Source organism: Aquarana catesbeiana, linkage group LG01 (assembly GCF_042186555.1).
Source record: "Aquarana catesbeiana isolate 2022-GZ linkage group LG01, ASM4218655v1, whole genome shotgun sequence".
Classification (NCBI taxonomy): Eukaryota; Metazoa; Chordata; class Amphibia; order Anura; family Ranidae; genus Aquarana; species Aquarana catesbeiana.
In genome coordinates this window covers 735,285,816-735,309,530 of record NC_133324.1, presented here as the reverse complement: position 1 = coordinate 735,309,530, position 23,715 = coordinate 735,285,816, and positions in this window count along the sequence as shown.

Here is a 23,715-nt window from a genome sequence, read left to right as displayed (position 1 = left end):
CTATCCAAATAGTGTGCATGTAATTAGCTTGATTAACAACCCCCCCCACCTAAACTCAATCCAAATAGTGTGTATGTAATTAGCTTGATTAACAAACCCCCCCACACCTAAACTCAATCCAAATAGTGTGTATGTAATTAACTTGATTTCCAAACCCCCCCTAATAATTTGCTATAATGTTCTGTGGTGTTGATTTTTACAAAGCAAATATATTTTGCACTTTGCAAAATGCATTTGCACTCTGCAAGTGCATTTGCTCCAGTGCTTTAGTAAATGAGCAGAAGCTCTGCTGATTTCCATCATCCAATCATATGCAAGCCACAAAGTGTTTTGATGAATTGCCCTTGCATGTGATTGTGTACTCCTTGCAACATGAAAGCCTTTTTACCTTACCTCATTTACTTAAGCTGTGGAGCAACTGCACTTGCAGAGTGCGACAACTGCACAGTCTTGTAGCCTTTTAGTCAATAAATCCCTGCGTGTCCTTAAACTTTTTTTTTTCTAATTTCACCACCCCCTAAAATGTAATCAATGTGCCATCAGAGGGGGTGAGCAATCTGATAAGTGTGCCTTTCCATATTATTTATTCAAGAAGATTTCAATTATTTAATGTTATACTGATGCTGGGCAATAATGTTTGAATTGTATAATTTTCTTGCAATGTTATTTTCTAAATTACTGAGTTTTTTTTTCTTGTTTGATTTCCCAGTTTCCTTCAACGCCACAGGAATGGCAGACTGTGGCATCCCATTTTGCCACCCGTTGGGACTTTCCCAATTGTGGAGGGGCTATAGATGGGAAACATGTCCACATTGTGCCACCACCCCATTCGGGGTCATACTATTTTAATTATAAGGGGTTCCATAGTATTGTTTTAATGGCAGTGGTGTCGGCACACTATGAATTTCTATATGTGGACGTGGGGAAGAATGGCCGGATGTCGGATGGAGGAGTATTTGCCCAGACGGAGTTCTGCCAGCGTCTCCAGAGTGGTGGCCTGGGATTGCCACCTGATGCGGATAACGTGGAAGGACTCCCCTTTGTCTTCATTGCTGATGAAGCCTTCGCTCTGAGCAAGCACCTCATGAGGCCATTCCCCCAAAGAACCCTCACCCCGGAGAGGAGGGTTTTTAATTTCCGGCTGGCCAGAGCTAGAAGAGTTGTTGAGAATGCGTTTGGGATTCTGGCCAGCCGGTTCCGCCTGTTTCCAACCTCCATTAATTTGGCGGAATACAAACTTAATTTTATCATTTTATCATGCTGCATCCTGCACAACTTTTTGCAAAAAAATTTCTCTAATTATATTGTGCCAGTTGGGCTTGAGGCCGGACTTATTAGCAGTGACAATCTTACGGGCCTGGATACTGTCCGTACTGGCTTGGCCCCCCAAAGTGCCCGACAAGTTCGACAGCAATATGTAAATTATTTTATGGGTAGGGGGGCCATTGCAATGGGCCAGGATATCTAAATAATCAAAATAAAAAAATCTTGATGAAATATTGAATTATATTTATTGCTTGCCTTTCTTTTGGGCTTTCTCCTAGGTTATGGTAGAGCAGTTGTAGCGCCAAGTGTATTTTCCTTGTAAATTTCTAAATAAGCTCCATTGTCACTGTAAACAACTATTTTAAATTTAAACAAACTGATACTGAGCATTGAAATAACAAACCACACATTTATTTAATTCCTAAACAGATGTTTTAATATTTGGTATACATTCACTTATGCATTAGTATAAAATGTTCATAGTCAAAAATATCTCGATATATTTACAAATTTAGAATAATATAATTAGTTATATTTTGTGATAATTTAAAATATAAATTTTTTGGCATTTTGATTTTACCAAACAGGCCTTTTTTTTTTTTTTTTAGATATTTTTTTTGGCCAAAACAGGCCTCATTTTTGCAAAATTTTTTGGTGTTTTTTTGAAAAACAGCCTTTTTATTTATTTTTTTTTTAGGTTTTTTAAAAACAGGCTTTTTTTTTGGGGGGGGGTTAAAAAAAGGTTTTTTTTTTTTTTTTAGGTTTTTTAAAAACAGGTTTTTTATTTTTTATTTTTTGGGTTTTTTTAAAAAAGTTTTTTTTTTTTTTTTTTGTTTAGAGAAAAACAGGCTTTTTTATTTTTAGTTTAACAGGCCTCTATTATTACTTTTTTTTTTTTCAAAACAGGCCTCCTTTTTTTATAAAATGATGTTTGTTTATGTTGTTAAACAGGCATATCATTTACACCAGGGGTCTTCAAACTACGGCCCTCCAGTTGTTCAGGAACTACAATTCCCATCATGCCTAGTCATGTCTGTGAATGTCAGAGTTTTACAATGCCTCATGGGATGTGTAGTTCTGCAACAGCTGGAGGGCCATAGTTTGAGGATCCCTGATTTACACAAAATAATAAAGAGAAGGCCCAGAATGGGGTCAGCAAACCAGGAAATGAAGGACATGATTGATGTTTTTTGGGTTGAAAAAGGGCATTTAGATTCGACCCAAAACATCAATCATGTCCTTCATTTCCTGCTGCATACGATCCAGCCGATTCCGCATTTGATCTATCTCGCCATTCCAGGCCATTATTTGAGCTATGAGTCGTTGGGCACTGTCTGTGGTGAAATAATCACTTGGACCTAAAATTGAATGAAAAAAAAGATGTGTTTAGAAATATGCAGACATACATAGTTTACCTTACCATAAGCTGGTGTCTCAGACACTGACCTGGTGGGGTGCCCATGTTGCATACTTCATGAACATCCTCGGGGGTGGCGCTGTTGCTTGAGTCAAGCACAACCAGATCACCTAAAATAGAGTAGAAAAATGATATAAAATAAAAGGCAGCCATGCATAGATTACCGTAAGCTGGTGTGTCAGACACTCACCTGGTGGGGTGCCCATGTCGCCCACCTCTCCTACCTCCACATCCTCAGTGGGGCTTGGGCTGATTTCGTAAGTATGTTCTTTTGGTTGGGGGGGACTGGGTTCTTCTTGGCTGAGTGTTTTTTCCCCTATGTGATCCAAAAAATTAATATACTTAGCACACAGATATTTTAGTACATAGTAATCTTCAAACATTGTAGTGAAGTGGTGTACAAATGTCTGTTTTTGTAGAGTTCCTAGTTTACTAAAGATTTAATTTTCTAAAGACATATCGAGAGAGATAGATATATCGATATCTAGATATCAATATCTAAATATATCTAAAAATATTGATCTCTCTCTCTCTATATATATATCTATAAATATAAATATAAATAAATATAAATATATATATATATATATATATATATATATATATATATATATATATAAAATAAATAAATAAATAAATATATATATATATATACAAATATATATATATATATATATATATATATATATATATATATATATATATATATATATATATATAAAAATATATAAATATATATATAAAAATATATAAATATAAAAATCGTATAGGAAAGAAAAGAACATGGAGCAGTATACAAGGTAATAAAACATGACAAGTACTTACTTTTTTTCAGCACTTTACGGATCCATCTTTTTCGAATTTTATCCTTGGAGCGCTGTACCCCAAAAGAACCCTGTAAGGTCTTCACAACCTTAGCCATTATTTTGGCTTTTCTCAAATTTGGCAGGGCGTACGGCCCATACTTCCCATCATAGTCCTTTTTTTTAAGAATTGCCACCATTTCCACCATCTCTTTAAAGGACATATTGGAGGCCTTAAATCTCGGCTTCCCACATCATGACGTTCCGGCCTCCGGGCTTTCTTTGCTACCTGAGGTAGTACACACCTGATGTGTCTCCGCCATTATTCACCCCACTACACACCGTACAAAAAATGGATGGAGAACATGAGTTAAAATCGAACGTCAGGGGCGGGCGATGCAGGCGGAGTTTCACACAGGCGCAGTGTATAAAGAGGGGCCTTGCGCACGTGTCATACGTACGTTCTGTGCGTAGAGTTAAGGGGCGGAGAACATGAGTTAAAATTGAACGTCAGGGGCGGGCGACGCAGGCGGAGTTTCACACAGGCGCAGTGTATAAAGAGGGTTCTTGTGCACTTGTCGTACGTACGTTCTGTGCGTAGGTGATAGTGGACCGGGACGCTACTAAACGAAGGTAATTTTCAATTTAAAAATTTGCTAAAAACTTTGTAGCAAGCAGCCTATATGGCTTGACAGATTGATGAGGCCTACATAGGGATAAGATGATGAGGGTTTAGCAGAAACATAATAAAGTGTTTTTTGTCTTGTGTCTTTATCTTTTACAGACATTATGAATGCCAAATTTAAGGAGCCTGAATTTTTGTTGGCTTTCATCGACAAATATAGAGAGATGAGGAATCTGTGGGAGGTGAAACACCCTCAATATTATTTAAAGCATGTCAGGAAGTCAACGCTGGAGAGACTTCACACATTTGTCCAGACGACCATCCCGGAAGCAACAATGGAGACGTTGTTAAAGAAAATTGGGATCTTGAGGAACATGTATAAGAGGGAGCATAACAAGATCCAGGAATCCATGAGATCAGGAGCATCAGCAGATGATGTATATGTACCCAGGCTGTGGTACTACAATAAACTACGGTTTCTTGATGACCAGACTGAAGCCAGGGCATCACTTTCAACCCTTCCCTCCACCCTTCCCTCCACCCTTCCATGCACTCTTCCATGCACCCTTCCCTCCACCCCAGCAGAGGCTGATGAGGACCAAGCTGGGTCTTCCATCCTGGATGAACCGGATATGACCATCTGGAGTCAGGTAAATTAATTTCAAAAATATTTACTGTCCTAATATTAATGATGTTAACTGGATGTTATAATTGATTCAAATAATTTTCCCGTAAAAATGATGTATACATATCAATTGACAGTAGTGGCTAAATATGTTTGTCACCTGCTTCAAAAAATTAGGGTGTCTGATTTATATACTCTTTTATTAAGAGATGTATTAACATTGAATTTGCTAGTCATGAAAAGCAAATTGTGTGTCATTGATGAACCCAAAAATAAATACTAAAACTATGTCCTTTTTTTATACACAGGATGAGGCCAGCCAGGAGGAATGTGGGGAAAGTGGCAGGCAGGAGGAGACCGGGCCCATGGACAGCCTGGAGGAGGCCGGATTCAGCATCATCCTGGAGGAGGCCGGACCCAGTGTCAGGCAGGAGGAGGCCGGAACCAGTGTCAGACAGGAGGTGGCTGGGCCCAGTGAGGTGGCTGGGCCCAGTGTCAGGCAGGAGGTGGCTGGGCCCAGTAGGAGCCTGACACAATCACAAGTGCCTCCCCTCCGCATTCCAAAAAAAAGGGCCAGGAAGGGGACGGTGACACAGGAGGCATCCCTGCGCCTCATGCGAGAGGCCAGCAATTTTTTAAGGAGCCCCCCCAAAGCTGAAGAGGCCTATGGGTGCTACTTAGCCAGCAGGCTGTATAAAATGGAGTGGGGCCAATGCCTCATTTGTGAGAGACTGTTTGGGGAAACAATACACAAGGGGCTGCAGGGCGCGCTAACCAGCAACACACAATTACATGAGGCAGCCCCCCTCTCCTCCTCCTCCTCCTCCTCCTCCTTCTCCTCCTGCCACAACTCAAACACCAGAGCCACAGCCTTCAAAGAAGGCTGCAGGGAAGGCTGCAGGGAAGGGTGCAGGGCAGCGTGGAGGAAAGGCTGCAGGGAAGAGAAGAAAGTGATGACCTGCGTTCAGTCTGGTCTGACAGAAGACGCAGGCTGTCGCTACTAAACGAAGGTAATTTTCAATTTAAAAATTTGCTAAAAACTTTGTAGCAAGCAGCCTATATGGCTTGACAGATTGATGAGGCCTACATAGGGATAAGATGATGAGGGTTTAGCAGAAACATAATAAAGTGTTTTTTGTCTTGTGTCTTTATCTTTTACAGACATTATGAATGCCAAATTTAAGGAGCCTGAATTTTTGTTGGCTTTCATCGACAAATATAGAGAGATGAGGAATCTGTGGGAGGTGAAACACCCTCAATATTATTTAAAGCATGTCAGGAAGTCAACGCTGGAGAGACTTCACACATTTGTCCAGACGACCATCCCGGAAGCAACAATGGAGACGTTGTTAAAGAAAATTGGGATCTTGAGGAACATGTATAAGAGGGAGCATAACAAGATCCAGGAATCCATGAGATCAGGAGCATCAGCAGATGATGTATATGTACCCAGGCTGTGGTACTACAATAAACTACGGTTTCTTGATGACCAGACTGAAGCCAGGGCATCACTTTCAACCCTTCCCTCCACCCTTCCCTCCACCCTTCCATGCACTCTTCCATGCACCCTTCCCTCCACCCCAGCAGAGGCTGATGAGGACCAAGCTGGGTCTTCCATCCTGGATGAACCGGATATGACCATCTGGAGTCAGGTAAATTAATTTCAAAAATATTTACTGTCCTAATATTAATGATGTTAACTGGATGTTATAATTGATTCAAATAATTTTCCCGTAAAAATGATGTATACATATCAATTGACAGTAGTGGCTAAATATGTTTGTCACCTGCTTCAAAAAATTAGGGTGTCTGATTTATATACTCTTTTATTAAGAGATGTATTAACATTGAATTTGCTAGTCATGAAAAGCAAATTGTGTGTCATTGATGAACCCAAAAATAAATACTAAAACTATGTCCTTTTTTTATACACAGGATGAGGCCAGCCAGGAGGAATGTGGGGAAAGTGGCAGGCAGGAGGAGACCGGGCCCATGGACAGCCTGGAGGAGGCCGGATTCAGCATCATCCTGGAGGAGGCCGGACCCAGTGTCAGGCAGGAGGAGGCCGGAACCAGTGTCAGACAGGAGGTGGCTGGGCCCAGTGAGGTGGCTGGGCCCAGTGTCAGGCAGGAGGTGGCTGGGCCCAGTAGGAGCCTGACACAATCACAAGTGCCTCCCCTCCGCATTCCAAAAAAAAGGGCCAGGAAGGGGACGGTGACACAGGAGGCATCCCTGCGCCTCATGCGAGAGGCCAGCAATTTTTTAAGGAGCCCCCCCAAAGCTGAAGAGGCCTATGGGTGCTACTTAGCCAGCAGGCTGTATAAAATGGAGTGGGGCCAATGCCTCATTTGTGAGAGACTGTTTGGGGAAACAATACACAAGGGGCTGCAGGGCGCGCTAACCAGCAACACACAATTACATGAGGCAGCCCCCCTCTCCTCCTCCTCCTCCTCCTCCTCCTTCTCCTCCTGCCACAACTCAAACACCAGAGCCACAGCCTTCAAAGAAGGCTGCAGGGAAGGCTGCAGGGAAGGGTGCAGGGCAGCGTGGAGGAAAGGCTGCAGGGAAGAGAAGAAAGTGATGACCTGCGTTCAGTCTGGTCTGACAGAAGACGCAGGCTGTTGTAGTACCACAGTCTGGGGACATATATGTCATCTGCTGCTGCTGTTGATCTCTGGGGTTCCTGGACCAGATTGTGCTCCCTCTTATATGGACTCCTCAAGATCCCAATTTTCTTGTACACAGACTTTTTCCAGCGTTGACTTCCTCTTTATTTTATTTAGACCATGAATAAATGGATATTTGAGTTTATGAAAAGACTTTATGTGTTTTATTTTAAATCATTGATTTTAGACACAATGTCTAATTAACAAGGGACAACAATATCATTGAGTTTGCAAAAACACACAAAAAATACATTAATAATGTTAATAATGTTCTAGTGGTAAGTAAAAAAAAAAAAAAATGATACATAACCAAAAACGGTTCTTTGTGTTAACTTTATATACAAAAAAGAAAAAAATCACAATAAAAAAAAAAACAAAATGGTTCTTTGTGGTAACTTTACAAACACCAAAAAAAAAACCAAAAAAACAAAATGGTTCTTTGTGGTAACTTTACAAACACCAAAAAAAAAATGGCTCTTTGTGGTAACTTTAAAAAAACCAAAAAAAAATAAAAATAAAAGCTAGATAAACATAAAATAAGTTCGACAACAATCATAAAATAAACATCTGGATAAAATTTACAATAAAAGATGACTCCACCAAAAAAAAACAAGTGTAAAAATTATTTTTAGTATGGAGACATTGTTTTTAAAAAGCATACTATATCATTCATGAGATCAAGGAGAAAAAGAATCCAGAAATCAGTTTGGGAGAACTCTGTTTGACTATGAACAGCAAAACATCTTCGTTCTTTATAGCATTAGTAAAGAAGACATTAATGCGCTGCATTCAATGATCACAGATTTTGCAGCGTGAGGAATGTGCTACCTACAATACGAACACTAGTTTTACTAGACCGAGTGCTTCCGTTTAGTTTTTGCTTAGGAGCATGCGTCGTTTTTTTGTCCGTCGGACTAGCATACAGACGAGCGGATTTCTGGGTCCGGCGTAGTTACGACGTAAAGATTTGAAGCATGTTTCAAATCTAAAGTCCGTCAGATTTGAGGCTGCAAAAGTCCGCTGAAAGTCTGGGGAAGCCCACACACGATCGGATTGTCAGCCAGCTTTAGTCCGTCGGCGTCCGCCGGACTTTTGTAGGCGAAAAGTCCGACCGTGTGTACGCGGCATTAGAGTGTTCTTTGCCATGAGGTACCATGTTGAACTTCCAGTGACCAGTATGAAAGAGTGAGAGTGATAACACCAAATTTAACACACCTGCTCCCCATTTAAACCTGAGACCTTGTAACACTAATGAGTCACATGACAACGGGGAGGGAAAATGGCTACTTGGGCCCAATTTGGACATTTTCACTTAGGGGTGTACTCACTTTTGTTGCCAGTGGTTTAGACATTAATGGCTGTGTGTTGAATTATGTTGAGGGGACAGCAAATTTATACAAGCTGTACACTCACTACTTTACATTGTAACAAAGTGTAATTTCTTCAGTGTTGTCACAGGCTTCTTACGCAATTACACAAACTCACCTGCCTGTCCACAATCTTTTCTAGAATGTGCTCTAGGCTGCAATTGAGCAGCTCAGTGTACATTCTAGGCACACCTCAGTGCAGGAATGAACAAACTTCTATGAGCATGTGCAAGAGCTACAGAATCAGTTTTTGGAAGGAAGATGTTGCAGCAACATACAGTGCCTTGCAAAAGTTTTCACCCCCTTGGCATTTTTTCGTGTTTTGTTGCCTCACAACCTGGAATTAACATGGATTGTTTGAGGATTTGCATCATTTAATTTACAGAACATGCCCACAACTTTAAAGATGTTTTTTTCTTTTTATTGTGAAGCAAACAACAAATAGGACAAAATAACAGAAAAAGTCAATGTGCATAACTATTCACCCCCCTAAAGTCAATACTTTGTAGAGCCACCTTTTGGGGCTATCACAGCTCCAAATCACTTTGGAGAAGTCTCTATGAGCTTGCCACATCTTGCCACTCCTCCTTGCAAAACTGCTCCAGCTCCATCAAGTTGGATGGTTTGCGCTTGTGAACAGCAATCTTTAAGTCTGACCACAGATTTTCTATTGGATTAAGGTCTGGACTTTGACTAGGCCATTCCAACACATTTACATGTTTCCCCTTAAACCACTCAAGTGTTACTTTAGCAGTGTGTTTGGGGTCATTGTCCTGCTGGAAGGTGAATCTCCGTCCTAGCCTCAAATCACACACAGAGTAGTACAGGTTATGCTCAAGAATATCCCTGTATTTAGCACCATCCATCTTTCCCTCAACCCTGACCATTTTCCCATTCCCGACTGCTGAAAAACATCCCCACAGCATGATGCTGCTACCACCATGTTTCACTGTGGGGATGGTGTTCTTTGGGTGATGTGATGTGCTGGGATTGCACCAGACATGTTTTCTTTCATGGCCAAAAAGTTAAATTTTAGTCTCATCAGACCAGAGCATCTTCCTCCATACATTTTGGGAGTCTCCCACATGCCTTTTTGCAAACTCAAAACGTGCCATTCTGCCATAAAGCCCAACTCTATGGAGCGTACGGCTTATTGTCGTCCTACGTACAGATACTCCAGTCTCTGCTGTGGAACTCTGCAGCTCCTCCAGGGTTACCTTAGGTCTCTCTGCTGCCTCTCTGATTAATCCCCTCCTTGCCCAGTCCATGAGTTTTCGTGTGCGGCCGTCTCTTGGCAGGTTTGCTGATGTGCCATGTTCTTTCCATTCGGTTATGATAGATTTGATGGTGCTCCTAGGGATCATCAAAGATTTTGATTTTTTTTATAACCTAACCCTGACTTGTGCTTCTCAATAACATTGTCCCTTACTTGTTTGGAGAGTTCCTTTGTCTTCATGGCAATGTTTGGTTAGTGGTGCCTCTTGCTTAGGTGTTGTAGCCTTTCAAAAAAGGTGTGTATATGTAACGACAGATCATGTGACACTTAGATTGCACACAGGTGGACATCATTTCACTAATTATGTGACTTCTGAAGGTAATTGGTTGCACCAGAGCTTTTTATGGGCCACATGTTGTATAAAGGTCTTTACATCAGTGTGTGAAGCCAAAGGTATTTGAAACAGAAAAGATAGGACAGACAGCTGTCCCTTTAGAGCCAGATGCTGTTTTAAACTAGACTAGAAGAAGGACAGAATGAAAGGAAAAGAATATTCCTAAGTGTTGAAGTGCCTGTTGTCGCAAAAGGCATAATAGGCCTTCCAAATGCGATGGTGGGAATGACAAAATAATCTTTTTCCCCTCTATCTTGTGAAACAGCAGAGGGAGAAGCTTCCCTGGATGGAATGCATACACCAGACAGGGACCTAAGAATCACTTTGGCATCCACTGCAAAGACTGGTGGATCCCTGGATCTGGTGGCAATCCTTTCCAGTTTATTCTTAAATCCGAAGGCCATGATGCCCACTCTTGATGTTTCCCACTTCCGACAGAGCATCAAAAAGGTCTCAGGATCAAGGGATCACTCCCTTAGTCCAGGTGATGATGACTCAGGAAGTCTGCCTGCAACTTTTTAACTCCTGTAAATGGTAAAGAGTGTTGGAACATGGTTCTCCACCGAAGAGAGAGTCAGGCTTGACTCTTTCAGAGCTGACTGACTTCTTAGAGATATATGTAGGCTACAAATTTGGCATTGTCCAACTGTTCTCTAACTGGGTGACTGTGTAGAAGAAGAAGAATCCAGTGTAGGAAAGTTAGTTTTATGGCTCTTAGCTTAAAAAATATTAAAGGGGAGCATCAACTTCTTTGAGAACCAGCTGCTCTAGACAGTTATGGAATTGTAGATCTCGCTCCAGCCTGACCGACTGGTGTCCATCATTACCATCTCACAGAGAGAGGGGAAGAACTATTTCAAAGATTCTAGGGCTTGTTGGAAATCTACCACATTAGGGAGATTTTCTACTAGCTGGATAGAAGTAGTGGACAATCCAGAGAAGGGATCTGCTTGTCCCACATTGAGTTGAGTAAAGGGAACAGCCTCCAAGGAAGCCAACATGAGGTTCAGATTACTCATGCATAGGTGAGTCAAGGGATGCCTAGTTGATCTGGGAGTTTGGCAGCTGGACCTTAGAGAACCAATCTTTTTCTGGGGAAGGAAAATTTTGGTTTGTGCCATGTATAACAATTCTAGATATTCAAGGAATTGGAGTGCAGACTTTTTGAAGTTAAGTACACATCTAAAAGTTTGAAGAAGCTGGGTCATCCTGTGGATATAGGAAGACAAGGTTGCCCAGGTATCCCATGACACGGATGCCCTGAGATATTAGCAGGGTCAGGAGCAGAGCAAGCACTTTCGTGCTTGTGAAGACTCTTGGTGTAGAAAAGAGCCCATAAGGGAGAGAGATACATTGAAAATGTTGGTCTCCCACAGCAAAGCATATAAAGCACTGGTGTGTGGGAAAGATGGGAATATGAAGATAAGCATCTTGGATGTCCACTGATGTCAGAAATTCCCCTGATCTGAGAGAAACGATGACAGATCTTGGATCTTGTGCACTCCAAGTGAAATTTGGGGACGCACAGATTAGTGTTTAGGGATTTTAAGTCCAAAATAGGAATGACTCCATTAAGTTTTGAGACCGTGTTAATGTAATACAGTCAGGTCCATAAATATTGGGACATTGTCACAATTCTAATCTTTTTGGCTCTATACACCACCACAATGGATCTGAAATGAAACGAACAAGATGTGCTTTAACTGCAGACTTTCAGCTTTAATTTGAGGGCATTTACATCCAAATCAGATGAACGGTGTAGGAATTACAACAGTTTGTATATGTGCCTCATACTTTTTAAGGGACCAAAAGTAATAGGACAGATTAACAATCATCCATAAAACTTTCACTTTTTATTACTTGGTTGCAAATCCTTTGCAGTCAATTACAGCCTGAAGTCTGGAACGCATAGACATCACCAGACGCTGGGCTTCATCCCTGGTGATGCTCTGCCAGGCCTCTACTGCAACTGTCTTCAGTGCCTGCTTGTTCTTGGGGCATTTTCCCTTCAGTTTTGTGTTCAGCAAGTGAAATGCATGCTCAATCGGATTCAGGTCAGGTGATTGACTTGGCCATTGCATAACATTCCACTTCTTTCCCTTGAAAAACTCTTTGGTTGCTTTCGCAGTATGCTTCGGGTCATTGTCCATCTGCACTGTGAAGCACCGTCCAATGAGTTCTGAAGCATTTTGCTGAATATGAGCTAATAATATTGCCTGAAACACTTCAGAATTCATCCTCCTGCTTTTGCCAGCAGTCACATCATCAATAAATACAAGAGAACCGGTTCCATTGGCAGCCATACATGCCCACGCCATGACACTACCACCACCATGCCTCACTGATGAGGTGGTATGCTTTGGATCATAAGCAGTTCCTTTACTTCTCCATACTCTTCTCTTTCCATCACTCTGGTAAAAGTTGATCTTGGTCTCATCTGTCCATAGGATGTTGTTCCAGAACTGTGAAGGCTTTTTTAGATGTTGTTTGGCAAACTCTAATCTGGCCTTCCTGTTTTTGAGGCTCACCAATGGTTTACATCTTGTGGTGAACCCTCTGTATTCACTCTGGTGAAGTCTTCTCTTGATTGTTGACTTTGACACACATACACTTACCTGTTGGAGAGTGTTCTTGATCTGGCCAACTGTTGTGAAGAGTGTTTTCTTCACCAGGGAAAGAATTCTTCGATCATCCACCACAGTTGTTTTCTGTGGTCTTCCGGGTCTTTTGGTGTTGCTGAGCTCCCCGGTGCATTCTTTCTTTTGAAGGATGTTCCAAACAATTGATTTGGCCACACCTAATGTTTTTGCTATCTCTCTGATGGGTTTGTTTTGTTTTTTTCAGCCTGATGGCTTGCTTCACTGATAGTGACAGCTCTTTGGATCTCATATTGAGAGTTGACAGCAATAGATTCCAAATGCAAATAGTACACTTGAAATGAACTCTGGATCTTTTATCTGCTCCTTGTAAATGGGACAATGAGGGAATAACACACACCTGGCCATGGAACAGCTGAGCAGCCAATTGTCCCATTACTTTTGGTCCCTTAAAAAATGGGAGGCACATATACAAACTGTTGTAATTCCTACATCATTCACCTGATTTGGATGTAAATACCCTAAAATTAAAGCTGAAAGTCTGCAGTTAAAGCACATCTTGTTTGTTTCATTTCAAATCCATTGTGGTGGTGAATGGAGCCAAAAAGATTAGAATTGTGTCAATGTCCCAATATTTATGGACCTGACTGTATCTTCCTGGCAGTATATGTGTTTTACTTTATGATATAAATTAATGTTCCCTCTCTGTAAAGTATTAAAAGCGAACTCCAGGCAAACAACTAAAAACAGTTGATATACACATTTGGGAGGTATTTTACCTGCCAAAGAATTTGTATCGCTGTCTTAAAATTTACATAAATCTGTCTGGTAGAGCAGGAGATCTGTTTTTTTTTCTGCTACAATTAGGTAACATTTTCAGGTCTCCCTAGCTCAGTGAAAGGAGAAGCAGCAGACTCATGAGCCCATATCTCGTTTACTGTGCTCTCACGACCATCAAGGTGCCCCTGGTCAGCACATGACCACTGCAATACAACTGAATGGCTCCTTGTTTTGCTTTTCCCCTCTTCCAGTCTGAGCTCTGCTGTACAGAGAAGACAAGAGGCTGATACCAAGGCAAAATTAGACACTTACATAGCTTGCATTAGAAAAAAACTTTTTATGATGTATAATTAATAGAAAGATTCATTAAAGTGGAAGTTCATTTCCATCACTGACCTTTACCTATAGGTAAGCCTATAATAACACGAAAAACAGAAATGGAAGGCGTGCACACCTAGTGCATTACCAGAGATAATTTAATAATAAGAAGACATTTTTGTATAAAAGTGGGTACCCACAAAATGCAACTGACAAAAGGCCATAAACACAGTGCATGGACATGCACAGAACACGGGGCACAGCTAAAATGTTTCGGGGCGCACCCCCTTCCTCAGAGCTAGGCTCAGCCTAGCTCTGAGCCTAGCTCTGAGGAAGGGGGTGCTCCATGTATGTGGCTCTGCCCCCTTTCTATCAGCTGTCAAACGCCAGCCAATAATTGGGCTCCTTAAGAAAGGGGCGAAGCCACATACACAGAGCGCCTTGCCCAGCCCCTATTCCGTTGGCTGGTGTTTGATAGCTGATAGAAAAGGGGCAGAGCCATATACACGGTGCGGCCTGCCCAGCCCCTGTCCTGTTGGCTTGTGTTTGATAGGCTAGCTGTTCAATCCTGCCCACCCCCGACATCAGCGCAGAGTTTTGACAGCTGGTCTCTGCAAGCAGTGACATTACATTACAGTTTAACACACTAAGCAGCTCTTACATGCCTCCCTGACTGCTCAATGTGAAACTCTCCCTCTCCTAGATCAGTGACAATCAGCCAGTGCCAACCAGTGCCACCTATCAGTGCCAACCAGTGCTACCTGTCAGTGCCACCTGTCAGTGCCAATCAGTGCCCACAAGTGCCACTTGTCAGTGCCAATAAGTGCTACCTGTCAGTGCCACCTGTCAGTGCCAACCAATGCCACCTATCAGTGCCACATGTCAGTGCCTATTAGTGCCCAACAGCGCTGCCTATCAGTGCCCATCAGTGCTGTCAATGAGTGCCCATCAGTGCTGCCAATGAGTGCCCATCAGTGCTGCCTATCAGTGTCAACCAATGCCATCAATCAGTGCCCATCTGTGCTGCCAATCAATGCCGCATATCAGTGCCAATCAATGGCGCCTATAAGTGCCAACCAATGCCACCTATCAGTGCTTCCAATCAGTGCCAATCAGTGCCACCTATCAAAGCCAATCAGTGCCCATCAGTGCTGTAAATCAGTGTTGCCAATCAGTGCCCATCAGTGCTGCCAATCAGTGTTGCCTATCAGTGCCATCTATCAGGGACAATCAGTGCCCATCAGTGCTGCCCATCTGTGCTGCCAATCAGTGCTGCCTATCAGTACCCATCTGCACTGCCAATCAGTGCCCATCAGTGTCACCTATCAGTGCCAATCAGTGCTGCCAACCAGTACCGCCTATCAGTGGCCATCAGTGCTGGCTATCAGTGCCCATGAGTGCTGCCAATCAGTGCTTCCAATCAGTGCCTATCAGTGCATTGAGTGCACGGATGGGGATATGAACTCAGCAGCCAGGCACATTGTCCATGGGGGGGTCGGCCTGGTGGGGCACAACTGAAATCCGTCTATGTTTATTAATGCCACATGATGATTTTTAGTATAATAGTTAATCACCACACTACTATTTTGCAATAACTACTGGAAGTAAAATAAAAAAGTGTCAGTAAAAGGCTTTCCGCTAAGCACTGTTATGTGTTCCCATACCACAAAAAAAAGTGTAGAGCTAACTTACTAATCAATAACTTAACCCTCTAATGTATGGAAATCTCAATAAACTTCAATATTACCTCAATACCGGTCTCTGTGATATGTAACATCACATATAATACACATCACACTGAAAAAAAGAAATAACAAATTAAACTTGGCAGGGATGGTGGAAACCCCTCCTATAGATATTCACCATACAGATTAACTTCAAGTGCAACAATTCCAGTGATATGTGATTTCACATCAAAATGAGAATAAGACAATGTTTTTTTTTAAACTTAGCAAGGATGGTGGAAACCCCTCTACAGATAATTGCAACACAATTTAACTTCGAGCGCAACAACTTTTTAGTTGGGAGGTTCACACCATTAGAGCACTTTGTAACTTTTATTTTTTAGATTATTACACTTCATTTTATATGTTTTAGTTACTATTATAATGTGAATTTTTGCACATGAAGTTAATTTTCCACCACCCTTGCTAAGTCCATGTCTTTATGGACCTAGCTTTGTGCACTGGTGCTCTGTCATGTTGGAACAGAAAGGGGCCATCCCCAATCTGTTCCCACAATGTTGGGATCATGAAATTGTCCAAAATGTCTTGGTATGCTGATGCCTTAAGCGTTCCCTTCACTGGAACTAAGGGGCCAAGCCCAACCACTGACAAACAGCCCCACACGGAAATCCCCTCTCCACCAAATGATTTGGACCAGTGCACAAAGCAAGGCCCATAAAGACATGGTGAGCAAGTTTGGGGTGGAGGAACTTGACTGGCTTTCACATTAGTGTAGAGACTGCGAGCCAGGCCTTCTCATCCAACATCAGTGCCTGACCTCACAAATGCGCTTCTGGAAGAATGGTCAAACATTCCCATAGACACACTCCTAAACCTTGTGGACAGAATTCCCAGAAGAGTTGAAGCTGTTATAGCTGCAAAGGGGGGGGGGGCAACTCAATATTGAACCCTACGGACTAAGGCTGGAATGCCATTAAAGTTCATGTGCGTGTAAAGGCAGGCCTCCCGATACTTTTGGTTATTTTAGTGTAAATATATATAAATGTACGCAGAGGCGTATATTTGAAGCTTGTGGGCCCCCGTGCAAAAGTTGACCTGGGCCCCCCCCCCCACTACTTCCAACGTGCGTGCAGATACCTCCACCGCACACCAAGATACTCAAAGTGGCTTAAGAGTTTTGAGTTCCCAGAGTTTATCTTTACATTTTATTGTTTTTAAGGTTAAACTGGATGGACTTGTGTCTTTTTTCAACCTGACTAACTATGTAACATCAGTGGACAGGGATTACCGCTGGAGAATCAGAGGACAGGGACCCCTGGCAGGTCACTTGGCAGAGCTCCTTTCCCATCCCAGCACTGTATACAGCTCCCCCCCCCCACACTACACAGGGCTGAAATCACATTCCTTGAAACACTGTCTGTCAGTCTTCACAGGGTGTATCTGGCTTTTATGTTGACTTTCTGACCTGTGAAATTCTCTGGTCGGAATGGCAGTATATTTGCAGTAGGCAGATACACCCTGTGCAGATCATGGCTGACTGGCTCTGTTGTGAAGGAATGTGATTTCAGCCCTGCGGAGGACGAACAGTATAGAGTGCTGTATTGGGAAAGGAGCTTAGCATACAGGGTGGAGGGGGTGGTCAGGGGGCTTTGGGGGTGCAACTTAGATCTGGGAGGGCAAAGACACGTGACACAAAATCTGGAGCCTGCAGCCCTTCTGTGGCCCCCCGTGGAGGTGTTAAGGGATTTGTTTTAGCAGTTTCTGAAGGTTTCTCTGTCAGCGTTGGCAGGTGTTGTGGGAAGGTCACCTCCCGGAGGTGTGTCTTTTCCCCAGTTGTCAGGGAAGTGGGGAAAGTAGACATCCCCGGGTGGGGAGGATACAGAGAATCCCAGCTGGTGACTAGGAGACACTGAACAGTGTCATACCTCACCAATGACATGACATGACATGGTCCCAATGTGGCTACAGGACGGCACTCTTCTCCTCTTGCCTCGCTGAGCTTGGTTACCATTCCATGTTGCCAGCACACAGCACAGACACTTCCCCATCCTGGGCTGTTCTCACCTCATGCTCCTCTCCATTCAGGAAATGGCTCACAGCTTCTCCCCAGCCAATGGGAACAGAGGGGTGTGGACTGTGGAAGGCAAAGTAGAAGCCCAGTACTGGAGCATGGCTGTGGGGCCCTAGGGCAGATAGGAGCTGGATTTTGTGGAGGATATGATAATATGACAGGGAGGCTGCAGGGACCCCCTGGAGCTAGGGGCGGGGTTGCGATAGTGATCCCTGCAACCCCTTATGCTACACCCATGTATATACGCATGTGTGTTTGATCTTTGGGGTGCACACGCTAATGCATTAGGCTGTACACGCCTATGCCAGGAGTGATGTCATCGCGGCTCCGGCCAGTCATAGAGCCAGTGTCCTCGAACCTGGAAGCAAGACGGGTGAAGATGGAAGCAGCCTCCAACTCTGACATCTTTGGCGGGAGGGCTTCATTTTAAGGTAAGTTTAACAAAATGTGTTAGTATGCGATGCATACTAGCACATTATGCCTTTACCTTGCAGAGTAAAAAAAAAAAAAGTCCAGCGGTTTACAACCACTTTAAATTGTGCTTTTTATACAATAGCTGCCTGTCTATAAATTCACCTCACATTTCCATATTCTTTATATACAATATACTTAGTGTTTTGACCTTCTTTATTGATATGGTCACTGAAACCCTAATATACTTTTAATTTATACCTTGAATATAGTGTAATACTAAAATGTGTTCTCAAAATGCATTCCGTATGTGTTTGATGGTTTGTGTTCTAATGTGTTTAACGATTTGTATTTTAATTACATTTTTACATTAATTGTAAAAGTATTCTATTAGCCAGGTATTTCATTTATAAGCTCAGTATGGTATGTCAGTTGTGTTTATTGCGCTTACATTTTCAGAACTTGCAGATATTACCAATAATCACTCAGAGTTTGAGCCAAGGCTACTTTAAAAGCCATTTATGTTAAATGCAATCTTGATCCTAATGATTAATTATACAATTGGAATTATTATTATATATTGAAGAACAAACAGCAGTGATTTTTTTATGATCAATATACACAGAAACATATATAATGTAGGAGTCTTTATAGTCAAAATTGAGTATAAAACTTTTCAGTCCCAGGGAGTGTAAGAGGACACGGGGCCACACAATGAGACTGGAAGAGAAGCAGTTTAACCTTAAGCTGCACAGGGGGGTTTTCACTGTCAGGGTGGTGAGGATGTGAATCTCCCTTCCACAATTGGTGGTGTCGGCAGGAAGAATGGGTAGTTTTAAAAGACTCTTGGACAGGTATCTTAGCGAAAACAATATACGGGGATATGTGAAATGATTTTTATACACACACACACCTACACAGGTTGAACTGGATGGACTGTTGTCTTTATTCAACCCTACCAACTATGTAACAATGTAAGATTGATTTTACAGTGCCTTGAAAAACTATTCATACCCCTTGACATTTTCCACATTTTGTCATATTACAACCAAAAACATAAATGTATTTTATTGGGGTTGTATGTGATAGACCAACACAAAGTGGCACATAATTGTGAAGTGGAAGGAAAATGATTTTCAATTTTTTTTTACAAATAAATATCTGAAAAGTGTGGGGTGCATTTGTATTCAGCCCCGCCTGAGTCAGTACTTTGTAGAACCACCTTTCGCTGCAATTACAGCTTCAAGTCTTTTTGGGGATGTCTCTACCAGCTTTGCACATCTAGAGAGTGACATTTTTGCCCATTCTTCTTTGCAAAATAGATCAAGCTCTGTCAGATTGAATGGAGAGCGTCTGTGAACAGCAATTTTCAAGTCTTGCCACAAATTCTCAATTGGATTTAGGTCTGAACTTTGACTGGGCCATTCTAACACATGAATATGCTTTGATCTAAACCATTCCATTGTAGCTCTGGCTGTATGTTTGGGGTTGTTGTCCTGCTGGAAGCAGTGTTAATTTTAGTCTTAGGACTAAAATGGCATTTTAGTTTTAGTCCCATTTTAGTCTTCTGCAATTGTTTTAGTTTTAGTCGTATTTAGTCGACTAAATCTCCAGTACATTTTAGTTGACTAAAATGTCCTACGTTTTAGTCGACTAAAATCTCCAGTACATTTCAGTAATTGCAATTTAGTTTTAGTCATAGTCTTTTGACTAAAATGGCATTTTACATTTAGTCTCATTTTAGTCTTAGGACTAAAATGGCATTTTAATTTTAGTCTCATTTTAGTCTTTTGACTAAAATGGCTTTTAGTTTTAGTCGTATTTTAGTTATCTCAATTGTTTTAGTCGTATTTTATTCAACTAAAATAGTATCCATTTAGTCGACTAAAATGTTTTAGTCATTTTAGTCAACTAAAATGTTTTAGTCGTTTTAGTCAACTAAATTAACACTGGCTGGAAGGTGGACCTCCACACCAGTCTCAAGTCTTTTGCAGACTCTTAACAGGTTTTCTTCTAAGATTGCCCTGTATTTGGCTCCATCCATCTTCCCATCATTTCTGACCAGCTTCCTTGTCTCTGCTGAAGAAAAACAACCCCACAGAGCTGTTGCTGAACTCGTGAAGCTCACCCTCATGCAGCTGCTAAGCTAGCCCATGCTCCTCTCATCTCCCCCCTAATCCTCCCCCCCTGTAGGATGTCCCCCATTACCTCTGCCTTCTGTCCTCCGGACCTGTTGGAGTGAGGGGTGAGTCAAGTCAAGTCTCCTTAATTTTCTTTTCTCTCTATATGCTCGCTTTGTAGTATACTCCCAATTACATGCCTAGCCAGTATACAAGATAAATAGACTGTGGAAAAGTCGGTGAAAAAGGCTAATGAGGCATGTAAGAGGACCTCCTTAATACCCTCTACATTCTAAAGGAAAAAAAACGGGGGTGGGGGGTGGATGTTCCCATAAAAGGATGAGGGACTATGTGAATTTTTTTTTCTTCTTTCTTTTTTTTTTTTTCTTTGTTATTACAAGCTCAGAATGTCATATGCCCCCAAAGTTATTCTTGGTGAAGGGGTGAAGAGGCAGTCTGTGAGAGAGACTGATAATAAGGATAGACTGCACGAGAGGTTGGGGTTGTTAACGAGTTTGGGCAGAAGATAAGTTAAAATTGACTAGACTGACGCTCCCTGGGTGTGCCCCCTTCCCTCTGTCAGACACCGCAGACAGTTAAAGCAGAACCCCCTCACCGCAGAACAATGTCAACTCAGAATACCCCCAATATAAAACAAACAATATGAGGGGTAAGCCAGTGAGAGGTGCGGGAGCGAACCCCCCTAAAGTAAACGATAGCCCCAGCACTTCCTGCTTCCCACATTGCCTTTTTATATTTATATTTTTGTGATCACCTTTTTATACTATATCGTATTTTACCTTCAATAAACCTATTTTGGTTGACCTACGCCATGTGGAGTTCCCTTTTTCTCCTTTTTCCTCATGTTTGTGCACTGATGACCATCTTTGGACCATCACCAGTCTTGGATTGGTTCGGCTGCCGATCACTTTGGAACCTTTGTTCGGAACCATCTCTCAACCTCAAGTGGATTGGAGTCTGTGGTCTGCAGGATACCATCCAGTTTGGCATCATCTCACCACTGGGGACCCAGTACCCTAAAGCCTTTTAGATGCACTGCCGTATGGTATGTGCGTCCACCCGATCAGGTAAGAGTACCCACCCTTCTATCTGAATGTCTTCTCATGTTTTTTGGTGCATTTTCTGCTTCGGCTGAAGATAGAAGAGAACGTTCTCCAACTATTGGACACTTTACATGTGGACATTTGGTCTTTTTATTATTTTGTTCATTGCTATTACTTTGGGGTTCATTTTGATGTCACACATTTTATATTTTTTTGTTCACAGTTTTTTTGTATCCATTTTATCTTTGTGATTCAGGTGTTCTGGATGCATATCTTTTATTTATTCACTTAGCCACTATTTAGCGCTACACTTATTTTTTGCAATTTCTGATTGGACTTGGTTTGTTTGTGTGTCGGCAGCTTATTGTTCACGTATTTTTTGGGTTTAGCGCAGTATTTTCAACCCTTTTTTTACACAGCAGAGATGTTTTCCAAACTGGAACAATCCCTAAAAGGGCATATGGCAACCCTACATTGAGACTTGAATCAGATACCAAAAAGAGTGGAAGAAACAGAGGAAAAACTGGACATACAATCGGTAGAAATAAAAGAACAGATGAAAGCGTTACAGAGAGAGCAGAGGTATATGATGTATAAAGTAGAAGATCAGGAAAACCGCAACAGAAGGAAAAGCGTAAGAATCCGGGGCCTACCCGAAACACAGGGAGAAGAACTACAAGACAAATTGGATAAAGTATTTGGCCCACTATTGGGAGGATCAACAATAGAAAAAATAAAGTTTGAAAATTTACAGAGAATTAGAAAACCTGTGGATATGGCTGGAGAAAGCCAGAGAGATGTGATTGCAAGATTCCCTTAATTACAAAGAGAAAACAGATTTGGGAAGGCATAAAAAACAAACAAAAGTATGAAGAAACTGCACTACAGATATTCCCAGACCTGGCATCGGAAACCCTGGCGAGGGATAGAAGGGGAACCTCTCATAATCAAAGGTCTATCATGGACTTGACAACTCCTCTTTGCTCACTGAACTCCCATCAAGACAAATATCCAGAGTAAGTGGATATAATCAACCGGACCCGGAGGTCAGGCTGAATAAAGAGGAAAGGATTAGGAGCAGGGAGTACAAGGAGCAAAGATGACATCATTAAACTTTTTGACGTATAATGTGCGAGGGCTAAATACACCTATAAAAAGACATAACATATTAAGAGAAAATAATCAACTCCCTGCAGAGGCAGTCTTCCTGCAGGAGACACATATCTCCCATGAAACAAACTTAAAATTAAACTCAAAAGAATTCCCAAAATGGTTTTATGTAGACTCCACAACAAAACGGGAAAAGGCAGTAGCCACTGGATTTGCCAGAGGAGCGAGGTTTACCCTGGAGGAAAGATCAGTGGACCCTGAAGGGCGCTAGCTGTTCCTGAGGGGAAGATTATGTGACACAGATTGCACTCTGGCAAATATCTACTGTCCCAATAAAACCCCAATAAAACACCTAAAAGCAGTTATGGAGAAATTAATGGATTTTAAGAAAGGAGGAGTAATCATGGCAGGAGATTTTAACATCTGTATGGAAGCTAAGATAGATAGCACGACCCGGGCACAGGGGACTGGGAATGCACAACTGAAGATGTTAAAAAAGAAGTTTAATCAGAATCAACTGATGGATGTATGGAAAATACAGCATGCTAAAATATGAGATTATACATTCCACTCCCCTGTACACGGGACGTACTCAAGAATTGATTATTTTTTGATTGAACGTAGGTTACTGGAGTCAGTGATTAGTACAAATATAGAAGTTACAACCTTTTCAGACCATGCCCCAGTGACTATGAAAATGAAGATAGCTGGGGTCCAAAATATGGCAAATATATGGAGATTGAACGAAGAACTAATCCAGGATAAAGAAGCGGAGGACAGGATAAAAAAGAATTGGAGCAATACTTCAAAATAAATGATACTGGAGGAATATCAGAAGCCACGTTATGGGAGGCCCATAAGGCCTATATAAGAGGAATTCTGATAGATATGGGAGCAGAAAAAAAGGAGAGAGTAAGAAAAAGGGAAGTACTAATGAAAGAAATCTAAGAGTTAGAACAGCTGCACAAAAAAAAGAGGTGAGCAAGAAGTAGATCATGCCGTCACTCTAAAAAGGGACAAATTAAAAGAATTAATAGAACAGGAAACTTGAAAGACCTTTAAAAGAATTAAGAAGGAGAGTTATCAATGGGGGAATAAGACAGTGAAGTATTTGGCTACAATATTAAAAAAGAAAAATACAGCAAATTATATAGAGAAAATACAGATAGCACTGGGGAAA